This window comes from Onychostoma macrolepis, chromosome 01, assembly GCF_012432095.1.
Source record: "Onychostoma macrolepis isolate SWU-2019 chromosome 01, ASM1243209v1, whole genome shotgun sequence".
NCBI lineage: Eukaryota > Metazoa > Chordata > Actinopteri > Cypriniformes > Cyprinidae > Onychostoma > Onychostoma macrolepis.
The window spans coordinates 44,278,451-44,295,873 of NC_081155.1; the positions used below are offsets into that span (position 1 = coordinate 44,278,451).

At 32.5% G+C, this 17,423-nt stretch overlaps 1 long non-coding RNA gene across 1 annotated transcript; it reads left to right on the forward strand.

Moving 5' to 3' along the window:
• Window positions 1-3,904: 3,904 nt before the first annotated feature.
• LOC131547144 (uncharacterized) lies at window positions 3,905-6,971 on the forward strand. Its single transcript, XR_009272857.1, has 3 exons — window positions 3,905-3,976; window positions 5,005-5,098; window positions 6,207-6,971. It is a non-coding gene; the product is annotated as an uncharacterized LOC131547144 (long non-coding RNA).
• The last annotated feature ends 10,452 nt before the right edge of the window (window positions 6,972-17,423 follow it).

Here is a 17,423-nt window from a genome sequence, read left to right on the forward strand (position 1 = left end):
ATATATGCACAATGAACATGTTTAGATGACCCTTTGTTCAAAAAAGATTGTATTTTTCCCCATTTCATTATTAAACATTTTAAACTACATTACCCATAAGCCTCTGCCATTCTATCGATAGAACGCAACGCTCCTATTAGTAGTACAATTAAGTTATGCTTAGAGTTAGGGTTAGGATCTCGGTAAAGAGGTGATTTCTCACGAAATAACAACACTTAATTGTTAATTGAAGGTATTATTCAAGTAATAATAACAACAAAACGTACTTTGCAACATTAAGCATTTTTTAATTTTGGGTTAAAAGATAGTCCAATCACAGCGAGTTCTGCGAGTGCCAAGAGAACTGCAAAGCCAATGGCAACCCAGTTGAGCAGAGGCGTCACACTTACTTGTCCATATATGGTCATTTATGACAGGATCTTCCCGGTTCTTGCGGTGATTTATTTGTCCCTACTCAACATAAAACTGCAACAACAGATTGCATCGTATGGTTAACCTGATGCAGCAATAGATTTGCTTCTGTAAAATTTAAAAATATATCTCTTGTAGTCATTGTCTCCTTCTATTGTGACTATATGCAAGACAAATTAAAATGGTTGATAACAATTATAATTGTATAATTATAAAAATCATAATGATAGCGACAGGAGTGCTCACAGCTCACAGAGTGTTGACTGTAGAGGAGAAATTAAAACAGGTAGACATGCTAAGACTGGATGTTGGCAGTAAGGACTGAGAGCAGATGTGCCATGCGAGAGAGAGAGAGAGAGATGTGGAAGCTTTTGGACGGGCTGATATTGTGGAGAGCTGATGGAGTAATCTTTGAGAAATCCTGCAACACAGAAAGAAAGAGAATTGATCGCATGATGAACAATGAAAATACTGACAACAACAAATGGCAGACAATATAAACTTCCAACTGTAGAGCCCGCTTATAATAAATAGAATGTTATTGTCTGTTGGTGTGGATGCTAAATGGTTCTCATTATAGTTATTGTTCTTGGTGTGAACAGCTTTAAGTGAACTGATTTGGCCAAATTAATTGAAGATCTGATTTGTCACGTGACAAGTTAAACTAGCATTTCTAGACTCTTGCTTCATAGACAGATGTGAACATGGAAAGAAAGGCAGACTGTGAGGTGTGGACAGATATCATGTATCATATATCACGGGAAGAGGCTGTGCCAATTTGTAAAGATTAGTAAAGAATACAGTGGACTTAATATAAACTTTATGATATAAACACTGCATGAGAGTTGAGGCAACGGCCAATGTCAGCAGGAGTAAAAGTCCTAGAACTTAGAGTACACTTGTACAATATCATATGAATTTGCTGAAATTCTATGAATTATTACTACTTCGGCGTAATACTTTTCTGGGGGTTCTTCCTGATGGGGCTGTGGGATATGTAAACCAAAGTTTAAGAAACATCAAATGCTGTGCAAAATGTAACTGCAGTAAAGTTCAGTCAAATGGTTAAGACCAACACAGACGTACCACTGGAATTGTTTGCCTTTGCAGCTTTTGGTCTTCTCCATAAACACACAAATTCATGCCTCACCACAAGACAAGAGTTTGACAGGCCTTCCTTTGGTCTTCCTTTTTAGCTGAAACAAAGAAAACAGAAAATGTGGAACCTTAGCCTCCCTGGCAGCTTCCTCAAGTTCAGCATTAGGAGCTTCGAGTACAAGTTACCTGTTAATATTAGCAGCTTTTTGACATAACTAATCAAAATTGGATTGAGAGCTTTGAAAATATGCCATGTACTTAATGAACGTTCTCATAATGTTGATAGAAAACGTTCTTAGAACAATGTTCTTGGAACGTCTTTAGGACGTGATTTGTACTTAATGAACGTTCTTATAACGTTGATAGAAAACGTTCTTAGAACAATGTTCTTGGAACGTCTTTAGGACGTGATTTGTACTTAATGAACGTTCTCATAACGTTGATAGAAAACGTTCTTAGAACAATGTTCTTGTAACGTCTTGAGGACGTGATTTGTACTTAATGAACGTTCTCATAATGTTGAGAAAACGTTCTTAGAACAATGTTCTTGTAACGTCTTTAGGACGTGACTTGTACTTGATGAACGTTCTCATAACGTTGATAGAAAACGTTCTTAAATCAACGTTCTTGGAACGTCTTGAGGACGTAATTTGTACTTCATGAACATTCTCATAATGCTGATAGAAAACGTTCTTAGAACAATGTTCTTGGAATGTCTTTAGGACGTGATTTGTACTTAATGAACGTTCTCATAATGTTGATAGAAAACGTTCTTAAATCAACGTTCTTGGAACGTCTTTAGGACGTGACTTGTACTTCATGAACGTTCTCATAATGTCGATAGAAAACGTTCTTAAATCAACGTTCTTGGAACGTCTTTAGGACGTGACTTGTACTTCATGAACGTTCTCATAATGTTGAGAGAAAACGTTCTTAAATCAACGTTCTTGGAACGTCTTTAGGACGCCATTTTTACTTGATGAATGTTCTTATAATGCTGATAGAAAACGTTCTTAAATCAACGTTCTTGGAACGTTTTTAGGACGTTATTTGTACTTAATGAACGTCCTTATAATGTTGAGAGAAAACGTTCTTAAATCAACGTTCTTGGAACGTCTTTAGGACGTCATTTTTACTTGATGAATGTTCTTATAATGCTGATAGAAAACGTTCTTAAATCAACGTTCTTGGAACGTTTTTAGGACGTTATTTGTACTTAATGAACGTCCTTATAATGTTGATAGAAAACGTTCTTAAATCAACGTTCTTGGAACGCCTTTAGACGTGACTTGTACTTCATGAACGTTCTCATAATGTTGAGAGAAAACGTTCTTAGAACAACGTTCTTGGAACGCCTTTAGGACGTGACTTGTACTTGATGAACGTTCTCATAATGTTGATAAGCGTTCTTAAATCAACGTTCTTGGAACGTTTTAGGACGTCATTTTTACTTGATGAATGTTCTTATAATGCTGATAGAAAACGTTCTTAAATCAACGTTCTTGGAACGTTTTTAGGACGTTATTTGTACTTAATGAACGTCCTTATAATGTTGAGAGAAAACATTCTTAAATCAACGTTCTTGGAACGTCTTTAAGATTTGATTTGTACTTAATGAACGTTCTCATAATGTCGAGAGAAAACATTTTTAGAACAACATTCTTAGAACGTTATTGTAATGTAATATAATTTCTAAATTAATAATTAAATGCTAAATGTTATGTTGTTATCAAAACATTCTGAGAACAGTATTCATGTCCTTATGTTTGCAGGCTACTTTATGAACATTACCATAATGTTGGGAGAAACATCTTTAGAAAAAAAGAAAAAACAACTTATAGGCTATATAAAACATGAATAGAATAGAACCGAATATGATAGAAAAATAAAATGTATTTAAATATGAAACTACAACCTCGATTAGGATGTGGCAAATCACCTGAATGAGTCACTGAATCTTTTATAATTATATACTTTATCATTATTAATGATATATCTTTTATAACTTATTGAAGTCATAGGCCTATAGTGAAATGTCATACACTGTAAATCAGTGGCATTGCTAAATTAAATTAGTTAATTTAACAAAAAAAAATTTATTTCAACTCAATATATATTTGTGATGTGAACTCAAAATCTCATTAGGTTAAGGGGAGCTCAATCTAAATAAGTATAAATTAATTTAATCTAAAAATTAGCTTAATTCATGATTTCTAACATTGTTTTTCGAGAAGTCACGTTTGATCTCTCTCAATATTAATTAAATAGCCTTCATAACTAAAGATAATATAATAAATACATCAATCTGCTTCATATTAAGCATAGATCAATCCTTATAAAGAAATTAATTTTACTCGAGACAAAATATTATTTTTCAAAAACCGCGCGCATTTTTCAGACAAACTGGAGAGACAGCTGACAGGATGTCGTCATCTGTAACCGTCACTCGCCACAGTTCTCAAGCAAGGTAAAGCAAAGACATATTCTCTGTATTACAATACGTTTAAACTTTTAGTTAATCATTATTTATTATCCGCTTTGTCAGTTTCATCTAGAATATCCATGTGATGCTGATCAAGTTTACTAAATCCGAACGCAGTGAACAAAGGGGCTGAGGAGCATTTATAATGGCTGTTTTGTTAACCTTAGTTAACATTTTACACAGTTATTTGCTCCTCACGTTGTCTTTCTTAAAATTCATACTAACAAATTGTTGTCATGCTTTTGAAATCAATCTTTTCAGTGCAAAGGCAGCGAGGGGTCATTTGCAACAAGACGGCTGATACTAATATGGGTCTAAAATAAATTAAGTAGTATTCACATTAAACAAATTGATGGGCTTTAGTGTTGTACAAGATGTAATTTGTCACCTTATAAACAGTTATTTAAATTCATCGTTCTTCGGTTTTTATATTTTGATGAATTGCTATTAATGCAGATGTAATGATGACCAGAAATGACCAGCAGCACAAATGTTAAGTCTTCTGAAGCAATAGTATACTTTTGTTTTGTGAATATTAGATTGAAATTTAAACCTAAAGATCAAATCGTGAATAACGTTACACAATACAGATGAAAAATAACAAACTAACATCCCACAAGAATGACATCTAAAGACCGGTCATGTTTGATGTAATGTAGTGTGCCACCAATTTGATTCAGACTGAATTGGCAGAGTGAATAACATCTTAAATTTCAGTTTGTCTGTCATTCCGTCAAAGTCTTTTGGTATTTTGTGTTGCTTCAGAAGAATACCAGTGAAGTCTTAAGTTCTGATTATAGTTATACATTTATATACTTAACTAATATAGTTAATAAAACTTCTACTTTCCCTTATCCTAAAGTTGCTTTGTTTTTTATAAAGATGTCAGGTAATTGCTAATGCTAAGTTTGTAGTGGTTAAAAATTGTCTTGTTATGATTCATAAAAATAAGCTGTCCATAAATGTTGCTTAATTGTGAGTTAAATTTCTCTAATTTTGTGTTTTGTCTTCAGGGACAATAATGGCATCAGCCATTCAAGTTATGATCCTGGCAGATCTACTACTATCTGAAAAGTAGTCTCTGCAGATATTGTCAAGATGCACAAGGTAGGACACATGACAGGACAACTTTATATTTACTTGGCAATATTTAAAAATTTTAGCTGAGATCAGCATAGTTAAAAAAAATTAAATTCTGTCATGGTTTACTCACCCTCATGTTTTTCCAAATTCATTTTGAATGAATTTCATTCATCTTCAAACGAATGTTTTTATTTTTGATATTCATTCATCATTTTGTCTTTCCATTGGAAGTCTAGACAGTCTTTATTTTCAAGCTTCAAAAAGTTTATAGTTTAGGCTTTGAGACATAATAATAGCTACTTATACCTTCTGTTATTTATCTTGTTTCTGAATACCTGTAAAATTTAAAGGATTAACTAACAACTTACGTGTAACTTGTTTTTTTGCTCTCAATGCCATTTTGACAATGCAGTTTTTTTAATCCATGCAGCATTTTTTTTTTTAAAGGAAAACATTACAAATTATTCTTTAACAATTTAACTGATGTATTAATAGCAAAAATTCTTACTGTCAGTTAATGGTTCAATGCTAGCATCCCTACCCAGAAACACCTACTAGAACCTATTAATCTTACCTGTTTTATCTCTGAGTTTCCTTCCTTAACTGAGTTCATGTAACAGTTTATTAGCTAATAACATGTAACAAGGCAACTTTTGCCATTTAATAACTTTATTGATAACTTCTAAATGTTATCTATATTTGAAGGGATTTTTCCTGTTTCAAATTGGTATAAAATGGAAATTGCAGTTGACTTAACTACCCTATTATGGCGTATTTCCAGTAGTGTGCATGTGTATACCTATCAAGATGAATAAATTAGGTCAATTTATGTTGACCTAAAAATTGTTTTTTGGAAATGACACGATGAAAATGTATTATTTGAATGTTTATATTTTTCTTAATCTAATGATGCTTCAGAAGACATTTTTCTTAATGCTGCTATGAAAGTAGCTTGTCAATGAAAGTAACATATGCCAAGTCAAATGAAACTACCTTTGACTCTTGAGTAATGTAATATTTGTAGAACTCACAGCACAGATCCTAATAATTTTTTTGGCATAGCCACACTAATTATTTTATAGGCATTTTGTAATATCACTTTGTAACATCAGCCAATCTGTTTACTTTATAGATGGAGCGTGGAGAGACGGGACATGGACCACAGTTTTTCAGCACCCACACCCCACACTCAAATTCATATAGAAGTCCTCAATTATTAAATGTTAATATGATAGTTTATATTTAGCTGTGAAGTTATAGTTCATTGTCATAAATATTAAACTACATATTATTATTATTATTATTGTTTTACATGATATGCAAATTTCACCAATTTGTTCAATGTGTTAATGAACTTTTTGAAAGTGACTATCTTTAATAATTCAGATACCTGTTGAAATGCACATGTAATTATATACTTGCTCGTATCTGGAAGGTTGTGTTAATAAAAATGATGTTGAAAGCAAATGTTGCAATACTGCTAATCTTAAAATAACATTTTATTAAACTAAACTTTGTAATGTTCCAAATAAATGTTTTTAGGATGTTGTATTTTTAAGAAAATGTAGGTGGAAATAAAGTTGTAGGAACATTATGCTAACCATAAAATAACATTCTAGCTACGTTAAGCAAACTGGACATTTTAACGTTCTTGGAATGTTCCAAATAAACGTTCATAGAACGTTATATTTTTTTAAATGAAATTTAGGTTGCAGGAACGTTATGCTAACCATAAAATAATGTTCTAGGAACGTTAAGCAAACTGGACATTTTAACGTTCTTGGAATGTTCCAAACAAACGTTCATATAACGTTATATTGTTAGTGAAATTTAGGTTGCAAGAACGTTGTAGGAACGTTATGCTAACAAAAAATAACGTTCTAGGAACGTTAAGCAAACTGGACATTTTAACGTTCTTGGAATGTTCCAAATAAACGCGTTCATAGAACATTATATTTTTAGTGAAATTTAGGTTGCAAGAACGTTGTAGGAACGTTATGCTAACAAAACAATAACGTTCTAGGAACGCGTTAAGCAAACTGGACATTTTAACGTTCTTGAATGTTCCAAATAAGCGTTCATAGAACATTATATTTTTAGTGAAATTTAGGTTGCAAGAACGTTGTAGGAACGTTATGCTAACCAAAAAATAACGTTCTAGGAACGTTAAGCAAACTGGACATTTGAACGTTCTTGGAATGTTCCAAACAAACGTTCATATAACGTTATATTTTTAGTGAAATTTAGGTTGCAAGAACGTTGTAGGAACGTTATGCTAACAAAAATAACGTTCTAGGAACGCGTTAAGCAAACTGGACATTTTAACGGTCTTGGAATGTTCCAAATAAACGCTCATAGAACATTATATTTTTAGTGAAATTTAGGTTGCAAGAACGTTGTAGGAACGTTATGCTAACAAAACAATAACGTTCTAGGAACGTTAAGCAAACTGGACATTTTAACGTTCTTGGAATGTTCCAAATAAACGTTCATAGAACATTATATTTTTAGTGAAATTTAGGTTGCAAGAACGTTGTAGGAACGTTATGCTAACCAAAAAATAACGTTCTAGGAACATTAAGCAAACTGGACATTTTAACGTTCTTGGAATGTTCCAAATAAACGTTCATAGAACGTTATATTTTTAGTGAAATGTAGGTTGCAAGAACGTTGTAGGAACGTTATGCTAACCATCAAATAACGTTCTAGCAACGTAACGCAAACTGGACATTTCCACATTTTTGGAACATTCCAAATAACGTTCCCACAACCAAAACAGAACGTTACAAAAACGTTCTCAGAACATAAATTTGTTAGCTGGGGATGAACAAGAGAAAGGAATAAAGAGAGCAAAATGTGTAAATTAATTATGAATAACAGTTCAGAAAAACAAGCAAGGAAAAGCTGACAGAGAGAGAGAGAGTAAGTGAGCTTAATGGCTTCATAAACAGCTGTTGGACACTAAAGGTCGTTGTAGAAGACGGAGATGTATGTGATCTGAAGTAACTGCAAGAAAAAAAAAATATTGAATTACAATTACTTTACAAAAAGGTATTAAGGCAAGTGATGTGTTACTGTGCTTAAAGTACAGATACCACATTAAAACTACGTTACTATGGTAAAAACATGGTAAATGTGTGGACTTTTACGTGATCCCTTTCCCCACCACAGGCGAATTTCAAACGAATATCACAATGAAAACTAACTTTATAATGCTGGAACATGTTGAAGTAATGGGACAAACAGTGTGTACAGTATCGGTTTGAAACACGACATAATTTCATTCACAAATACGGGATGATCGACTAACGTTACTTTACGAGACGAGTGGAAACTCTACCTGTAGGTGTCTTGAAGTTATCTAAAATCCATATCTTTTTAGCAATAAAACACTTCGAATAGCCAGAGAGTTTAAAACGCAAATAGCAAACATTTTAAAAGAAACCCACAATGCACGTTTGTGTAGCATCTCCTGTTCCCGGTAGGGGCGCTAATTTAGGGAACGCTCGTATGGGTCATTTCTGTATTCGGTACTAATACCAGTGAAAATCCACGGTTCTCAGTACCAATTTCGATACCAAAGCAAAACACAAAAACATTCTAATTAGAAACCACATTATGTTTTATTAATAAAGTTAAACAAAAAAATAAACTGTACAAAAATCAATGCCATTCTTTATGCTTATTTAAAATTGTTTCACGTTTTTCCACAAGTAATAAAAGTTTGAAAAAGTAAACAAGTTTCACCCAAAGGTTTTTGTCATATTTCTGCTGCCACTAAAAAACAACTATACACTGTTGTCTGTTTTAGGGTTTGCTGGGAAAATATAATATACTTAAGTAAAGCAAGGGCTGAGTCTGACCAAATGCGACATTAGATCATCTCCAGCTAAAATATAACTTTTCAGTAAATAACAAACCTCAGCTTTTATAAAGACAATTATATCAAATAGATGGAAACTGTAGTATTAAAATCACTTTACAATAAGATTCCATTTGTTAGATAAAATGACCTATCAATAAACAAAAGTTATATAGCAATTATTCTTCTCAGGGTTAATTTCAAAATTGACTAATATATAAAATCAAAAGTTATAGGAGCATTAAATAGTTAATAAAGAAACTTCATTATATTAGCGTATATTAGCTGCGCTTATGCTAACATTAACTCTGCAAATAACAGCGATGTTTATTTCAATCCGACATTCAAATTAAAATATGGAAAATATTCATAACAGAAAAGCTAAATATTAAATTGAAACTTACCTGCTTGAACTCTTTCATTTGATCCAAGGGTCGGTCTTTAAAGTGTTTTGTTAGTTTGATGTGTTCCTCTTGATGTCGCCCTGTCTCGGTGCGTTTATGAAGAGAGCGCAGAACCGGGTTGACCGGGTACTCGGTACCACCGGTACTTAAAAAAAACCTGGTACTATGACGTTTTCATTTTTTTTTTTGTACCAACTTGGTACCGAAGTACCGGGTCTTTTGACAACTTGCAACCACACACAATAATTATCTCCATAGCAACCGTGTTTAAATGCTCTAAAATACACCTAAAACACCAGAATTGTGGCAGTGAATCATATTTTCTTCAAAATTGCATTTGATTACAAAAAACAAAAAAAAAATCTAGCTTTTAGCATCAGCTCATAGTTCAGTCTGTATTCAAGCAGTTCACATGTAATCACACTTATCAAAAGATTTGCCGCTGAAGAAAAGGAACGGTTATTAGCTTTCCTGGAAACACTTCACTGGAAATAGATGCTCTTTCATAGGACAGATCCATTTGATCAAGCATCTTCTTATCTCTAACAGCATGTGTTCTGCCGTGGGCATCTCTTTAATACTGGAAAATGAATCACGTTTCCTAACTGCGGGAAAGGTGCGATTCATAACAGTGTTTCCCCCTCCATCGAGGTGCAGCGTGTTTCATTGTTGGGTTACGAGGTTAACACTATAATAACTTGCTTGATTTTTATCAAAGCCGCAGCTAATGAGCTGGTTTCTGGTCATACAGACGAGTATCAAACGCCTGCTTTGAAGTCCACCGACTTCATTACGAATAACATTCGTGAGGGACGTGAAGGAGAACACTTCGGCCAAAACTGCTGCATGCTAAGCAGTGAGGTGGTTTCTTATAATAAGGAACAATCTGTGAACATTTCTAGTGCCATTAATTGTGTTGATGACAATTTTGGTGTTGAATGGGTAACGTCATAAGAAATTGAGATTTGAGAGGTTTTTGTAACTAGAAGTGTAATTTTGTGTAATTTAGTCATCAAATTGAATGAAAGTAACCTGTTTTTGATTGTTATGGTTTTAAAGGGGTCATAATATGGAATATGGTCTCTTTTTAGACTAAATATAGCCTAGAGTTGAAATTGAAACCCTGAGAATGTCGGGGAATTTTAATGACATTTAAACATGTAGTATATAGTATGTTATTTATTTGTTAGAATATATGCATTTTTGTATTATGTATATTATATATTTTTTTTTTTTTTTTTCTAATATAACATTTATTTATCTAGTATATATATATACAGTACATTACCGTTCAAAAGTTTGGGATCAGTAGGATGTTTTCATGTTTTTGGAAAAAGTATTTTATACTCACCGAGGCTGAATTCATTTGATCCAAAATGCTGTAAAAAGAGTAATATTGTGAAATATTATTACAATTTAAAATAGCTGTTTTCTATGTAAATATATAGTAAAATGTAATTTATTTTTGTGATCAAAGCTGAATTTTCAGCATCATTACTCCAGTCTTCAGAAATCATTCTAATATGCTGATTTAAGCAAATGAATGATCTATACTGCAGTTGCAGAGCTTGTATTTTGAATCTGTTCTTATAAATGAATCAATCAGTCTGCGTTTTTTTTTCTTTCTTTTTTTCTTTCTTCTTTTTCAAATTCTCATGCAAAACTAAATTACAATGTTTTTGACACATGAAACCTTGTCTAGCATTTATAAGATGCCATAAATGTGAAAGTGTAGAAAGTGGGGTTAGCTGAGATGGTGAGCTTCAACGTGACTAATAAACACAGGACTACTGAGTTCTTATGAAGGATGAAGTGAAAGGTCAGGCACTGAGGGAGAGTCTGTGCTGAAAGCAAGGTCAGTCCAGAGGTGCAAAGTCAGACTATTGTTGGGTTAGAGGTGGTCACTCAGGCAATGTTTCTCCATGCTGGACTAACATGCACTCGTGGAGTCTGATGCCCTGGAGCAGCAGCCTTTTCACATGACGTGCTTCTTCTTAATCACTGTATATAATGTTAAAGATCATATGTGTTGGGTTGAAAAGCCCTGTATCATACAGTATTTGCTAAACAAAATTCAATGATTGTTTCTAAATGAGGTGCTGATTACAAAAACAAACAAAAAATAGTGGCTGTTTTACTCTAGACTCTAGAGTATCAAACTTCCTCACAAAATGATGTATTTCATAACATTTTTGCTTTTACAACCATTTGTAAGGTGAAGAAATATTATCCCTTAGTGAACAGAAAACCCATGCAAACACATGATTACTGTATTCCTCTGAACCAAATTACAACTATTTATTCAATTCTCAGAAATGTTTTATATATATATATATAAATGATTCCACAGACATTGTTTTATGCATAATGCTAAATTAAATGGTACATTTTGCATACTTATTTTTGTCATTACAACTTTTGACATTTCACTGCTTTAGTTATTTTGATAAGCTGATATTATGAATATACATTTCAAGATTTATGAAAATACATTCCGATTTAAAAGTATATAGTCAGAATTACTATATATTCACAATTTACATTCATATATTCAAACTTAAAACTATATTTTTGACTTCAATATTTAGACTTACAACTATATATTCAGATTTACTTCTATAGATATTTTAATGATTTACATTTATAAATTCATACTTACAACTATCTATCTGTCTCTCTGTCTGTCAGTCTATATGGTTATAAAATTTATTTTTACATGTATTTATTTATCTAGTATATACCTTGTATTTCAAATTTTTGGGGTCATTAATATATAAAAATGTAAAAAAAAAAAAATACATTTTCATACACTGATAAAAATGATTTTGTGGTGAAGTAAATACTACAGAAAAACAAATGTAGTTTCTACATTAAATAATTTAGTTCAGGCAAGAATTTAAATAAAAGAGTAAATTCAATATTAGTACTCAATTTAAGCTTGTAGAATTTAAAGTTTGAACTTATAAGTATATTTTACTTGGAATTGTTTGTTATTTTTACAAATATTGTTTAAGTAAATATCAACGTCATGATCCCGTTGTTCCCATCATGCACTTGGGCATGAATAATTAATAAGGTAATTTTTTTTTGCTGTTTTCGAGATGTATTTACACTGTTTTATGGTTGCTTTTGTTGTTAGGTTAAGTAACTTGCTGTTTTGTGACATCTGGAGTTCATTTTTTTACTCAAAATGGCCCATTCATGCTTAAACACTATTCACTGATTGTCACCGTCATTGTGTATCATGTGCCAAGTATTCAGGTCTCTGTGTTCATTCAATTTATAACTATATTGAGTCAACATATTACCTTAAAATGAATAATGAGCAATCTACTTGCTTACATGCGTGCTTTTAACTTAACCACATGCTTTATAGGCTTTTTTTTTTTTTTTCAGTGCTATGTTGTTTGAGTAAAGTTTACAAACTTTAGTGAAATGTACTTGAGTATTGTAGGGTAAACTTAAAATAATTAAGTAGAAATTACTCATCAAACTCTACCTGGTCACGTTAAATTTACTTATTTCCTTTACTAATTTGAGATAACTTAGTTAAATAGATTTTACTCAATTCCTTATTTAAATTTTACTTAAAAAATATTCGTGCAAAAACTTGCAAAAGAAAAATTAAGTAAATTTAACTTCTTATTTTTTTCAGTGTAAAAAGTCTGTACTAAGGCGGAAAATTGTCTATGGAGTGAACATTTTAGTTCACTAATGATGCTTGAAAGTTAATATTTTACCTTTTGAGATTAATTATGTCTGTTGTTATAGCCTATTTAACTTTTAACACAGCTAACTTTACAGCTCTTTTAAGGCTGCTTGAAATAGTCAGGATTAATGATTTATTTGACAGCTGCCTTAAAAATTCTTTGTTTGTATTATTTTATAACGATCATGAATGAGAAACTATCTGTGTCGTGATATTCTGTGAACAAATCACTGGCGCTCCGTCTACTAAAGTCGAGCCCACGGGGCGTTATCTAACAGGACCGTTACTCATTTATGACAGCGCGGCATGGCTTCATTTCATCCTGCTCTTTTAATGTGCTGAAAGACACATCGCTCCCCTCAGCATCACATCAGTGTGGAGACGTCGTCGCTTCTGTAAGTGACACTCAGATGAAACATTAGAGAGATCAGCATGTAGCTTTCAGCTTTTCTTCTGTCGTTGAGTGATGATTTAACGATGCGTATCAACAGGACGTCTTCGCTACTTGTTAGTAAACCGCTGAGTCGTTGACTAAATGATGTGTTCTTTGTAGTAACTGTTACACGCCTCACCTGGAAACACTCAAAACATGCTCATCTGTCAGTGCAACCCGTCAAGATCTCCTTAATGTCTCAATTGTTTCTCCAAGACTGCAATAAGGCCATCCAAGATGCCAATTGTTTCTTCATCAGATTTGAAGAAATGTAATGTTCCATCACTTGCTCACCAATCTTCTGCAGTGAATGGGTGCCGTCAGAATGAGAGTCCAAACAGCTGATAAAAACATCACAATAATCCACACCACTCCAGTCCATCAGTTAACATCTTGAGAAGACAAAAGTTGCATGTGTGAAAGAAACAAATCCATTATTAGACATTTTAGCTTCAAACCATTGCATCCGGCTAAAAATGGAGTCCATAATGCATAATAACGATTAAGGAGTCTTTCAGTGAAAAAGTCCATCTCCTGTTGTCTCTCACACCAAAATCCAGCCACATATTTGTTTAGAGCTGGTTTGGACTGTTTAGGCTTGTAAACAGTGCTTGATCTGTGCAGATTTCTCTCCTGATTCAGACCAGACCACTTTTTAACACTGGAGGAAGAGTTATTGTGGATTATGGAGTCATATTTTAACCAGAAGCAATGGTTTGAAGTGAAAAATGTCTTCATGATGGAATTGTTTCTTACAAACATGCAGCTTTTGTCTTCTCAAGATGTTTTTTTGGTGAACTATTTCTTGAAATGGAGCACAAATTGCAAAACATTTCAGATCGTGTTTGATTTTCAGAAGAATAGTGTTTCAAACCATGCTTAAATCGATAAAATGCTTAAAGGGATAGTTCACCCAAAAATGTCAATTCTGTCATCATTTACTCACCCTCAAGTAGTTCCAAACCTGTATGAATTTCTTTGTTCTGCCGAACACAAAGGAAGATAGTTTGAAGAAAGTTTGTAACCAGGCTGTTTTGGGCCACCATTGACTTCCATAGTAGGAAAAAAAATACTATGGAAGTCAATGGTGACCCAGAAGTGTGTTCAGCAGAACAAAGATGTTCATACAGGTTTGGAACTACTTGAGGGTGAGTAAATGATGACAGAATTTACATTTTTGGGTGAACTATCCCTTTAAAAGATAAAAAAAAAAAAAATCATCAATGAAAATTTAAAAATGTCAACATGAACATTTTTCATCAAAATTTTCAAAATGATAATTTTATAGTTTTATAGTCGCAATTTTTGACTTCAGTTTGGCTCCTAAACTGTGAAAGAGCATATTTAAACAATCAGATCATCAAATAAGTATAAAAGTCTGTATGTATGAGACTCGCATTAGATGCAACCACACATTTGACTCTCTCAGTAGCATCAGAAGTTTCTTGTCCTGTTTTTCCTCTACTTTCCTCAGCCGCCATGTAGACTGACACAAACATATTGTAATGCATGACGAGGATTGGGGGAATTAGGAAGATAACAGCAACAACTTTTGGAGCCTTTCATGTAAAAACTTTCTAAACAACGTCTTGTCACTTTCTTATAAATTATGCAGTCTATACTGCTGCGTGCTTGTCAAAGTAATCGTCACAGCACAGTTGCTGTTTAAGACGCGTTTTTAACCTTTCATATGGAATATTACACAAGGACAACTTTCCCAACATAAACTAATTACCATCCAGATGCCAAAATCAAAACAATATTCAGCAGCAAACTTTTTGAAATTGCACGCTGCCCCCTGCTTGTCCAGCTGACAACCTTGCAAATTATTTCAAGCCTTATCATTTTGTTGTTATTTTATACAAGATTGTAAATAGGATCTACCAGGAGGCTTTAGTGATGGATGTAGGAAGCAAAAGCTGCCTGTCAAACTGACTGAACATGGATCCATATTTGTATGAGATGTCGTAAGATATTTCAACACCCACAACCACAACTGAAGCCTGTTTCTTCTTTTTCTCTCTTTTTTTTTTTTTTTTGGATTGTGCAACATCTCAATATTGTTGCATTTTGTTCATCTTTTAGTGATCCTGTGTTTTTATATAAATAATTACCGACAGACCACTCTAAACATGCCTTATATATTTGTCCAATGTCTGCCTTTCTACAAGCACAGATTGTTCAGATTCGCTCTAGATCTATATTTCCCCAAATGTACAGTATATAACAGGAGCACACTTCATGGATTACTGGATAACCAAGGAATGCAATTTGTTCAGTGCGATGATTGAACTAGGGGCCTGTACCATGAAGCCGGTTTAGCTGGCTAGCCAGGTAAGTTTCAGTTTAGTTTGCGCCAACTCTGGGTTTTAGGTACCATGAAAGTGGTTTGGCTTTTAGCAGTGTTCATCGCCATAGTAACTTACGCTCCACAGCTAACCTGCTCCGGGGCAGGTTATGTTCTGGTTTAGAGAGCTCAAACCGAAATTTGACCAATCAGCTTCAAGCAAAGTGACGCAATAAAGCCACTCCTCCAGTTTCTCTTACTCCAAATTAAAGGACGCTACATAGTAAAACACTTTTAAAAGATAAAATCACCTGATTTGGTAAAGATTATTTTTTTATAATTATTTTATATTATTTTTATAATTATTATACCCTTAATTCATTACACAAGCCAGCTTAGTTTAATAGTAATTATTAAGCTTTTATTTAAAATCAATGTAATATAGATAATATGCAATATAAATAAGTTTTAGAATCAATAGCTTTAAACATGACTATCAACTCTATAAACTAACTTTACAACTTTTAATTGCACTTATATGGTAAGATGTTTTCTTTAAGTTTTCCTCATTCATGGATAGAACGTTTCATGATTATGCTGTGTAAATGTGTTTAAATTCTTCATATTGTTCAATCTTTTAATCTTCGCACTGACTCTCTCACAAGACGTTTTAAGGCATGTGATTGGCTGCTCGTTACTGATGTCACACTTTCATGTGCACGTGCTCCATTAACTCAGGATAAAGCCTGAGTTGACAGAGAAAGTTGATGATCAGCTTCATGGTACCAACAAAGCCGGATTGGACTGGTTTGGTTTTGTCAACTCAAAACTAATCCTGTAACCCTGAGTTTGTTCAGCCACCATCATGGTACAGGCCCCAGACGTAATATCAGAAATTATTTTATTTTATTTTATTTTTTCTAACACTTTACACATGTTATGAAAAGAAAACAATATTCGATTTAGTTAATACATTTTATTTATTTATTTGCTAAAAAAAAATACAATAAGCTTATTTTGTTTTTCAACATTAGATACCGCATTAGGTATCATGAACTAACAATGAAAACAACTTTTACAGTATTTAGTACACTAGATTAATTTCAGTTCCTACATATACTAAATAAATGTGTACATTTAAAGTTGCATAAATTAACATAATTTGATATTATTATTATTTGTTATTATTATTATATTAATTTTTTGTTTTGCAATGAGCTTATTTTTATAGATAATGTATTAGGTATTGTTGATTAACAATTAAACTTTTATTAAGCATTAAGTAGATTAATTTCCTAGATTAATTTCATTTTCTACATATACAAAGGAATTTTTAAATTTCAGGTTCTATAAATAATATAAATATTATTATTTGATGTATTATGAAAATAATGTTTTATTTTATAATTTTTAAATTTTACTTTATTGTTTTTATTTTTGCTAACAATATTAGTTGCATTAAGTATCATGAATTAACAAAAAATGTTTACAGCATTTAGTAATCTAGATTGACTTCAATTTCGACATGTACAAATGAATCTTCAAGTTTAGCATATTATGAAGAAAAAATATTTTGTTTTATTAATTTTATATATAATTCACTCACTTTTAATCAGACTATAAAAACATTTTACACATATTGGATTCAAATGTC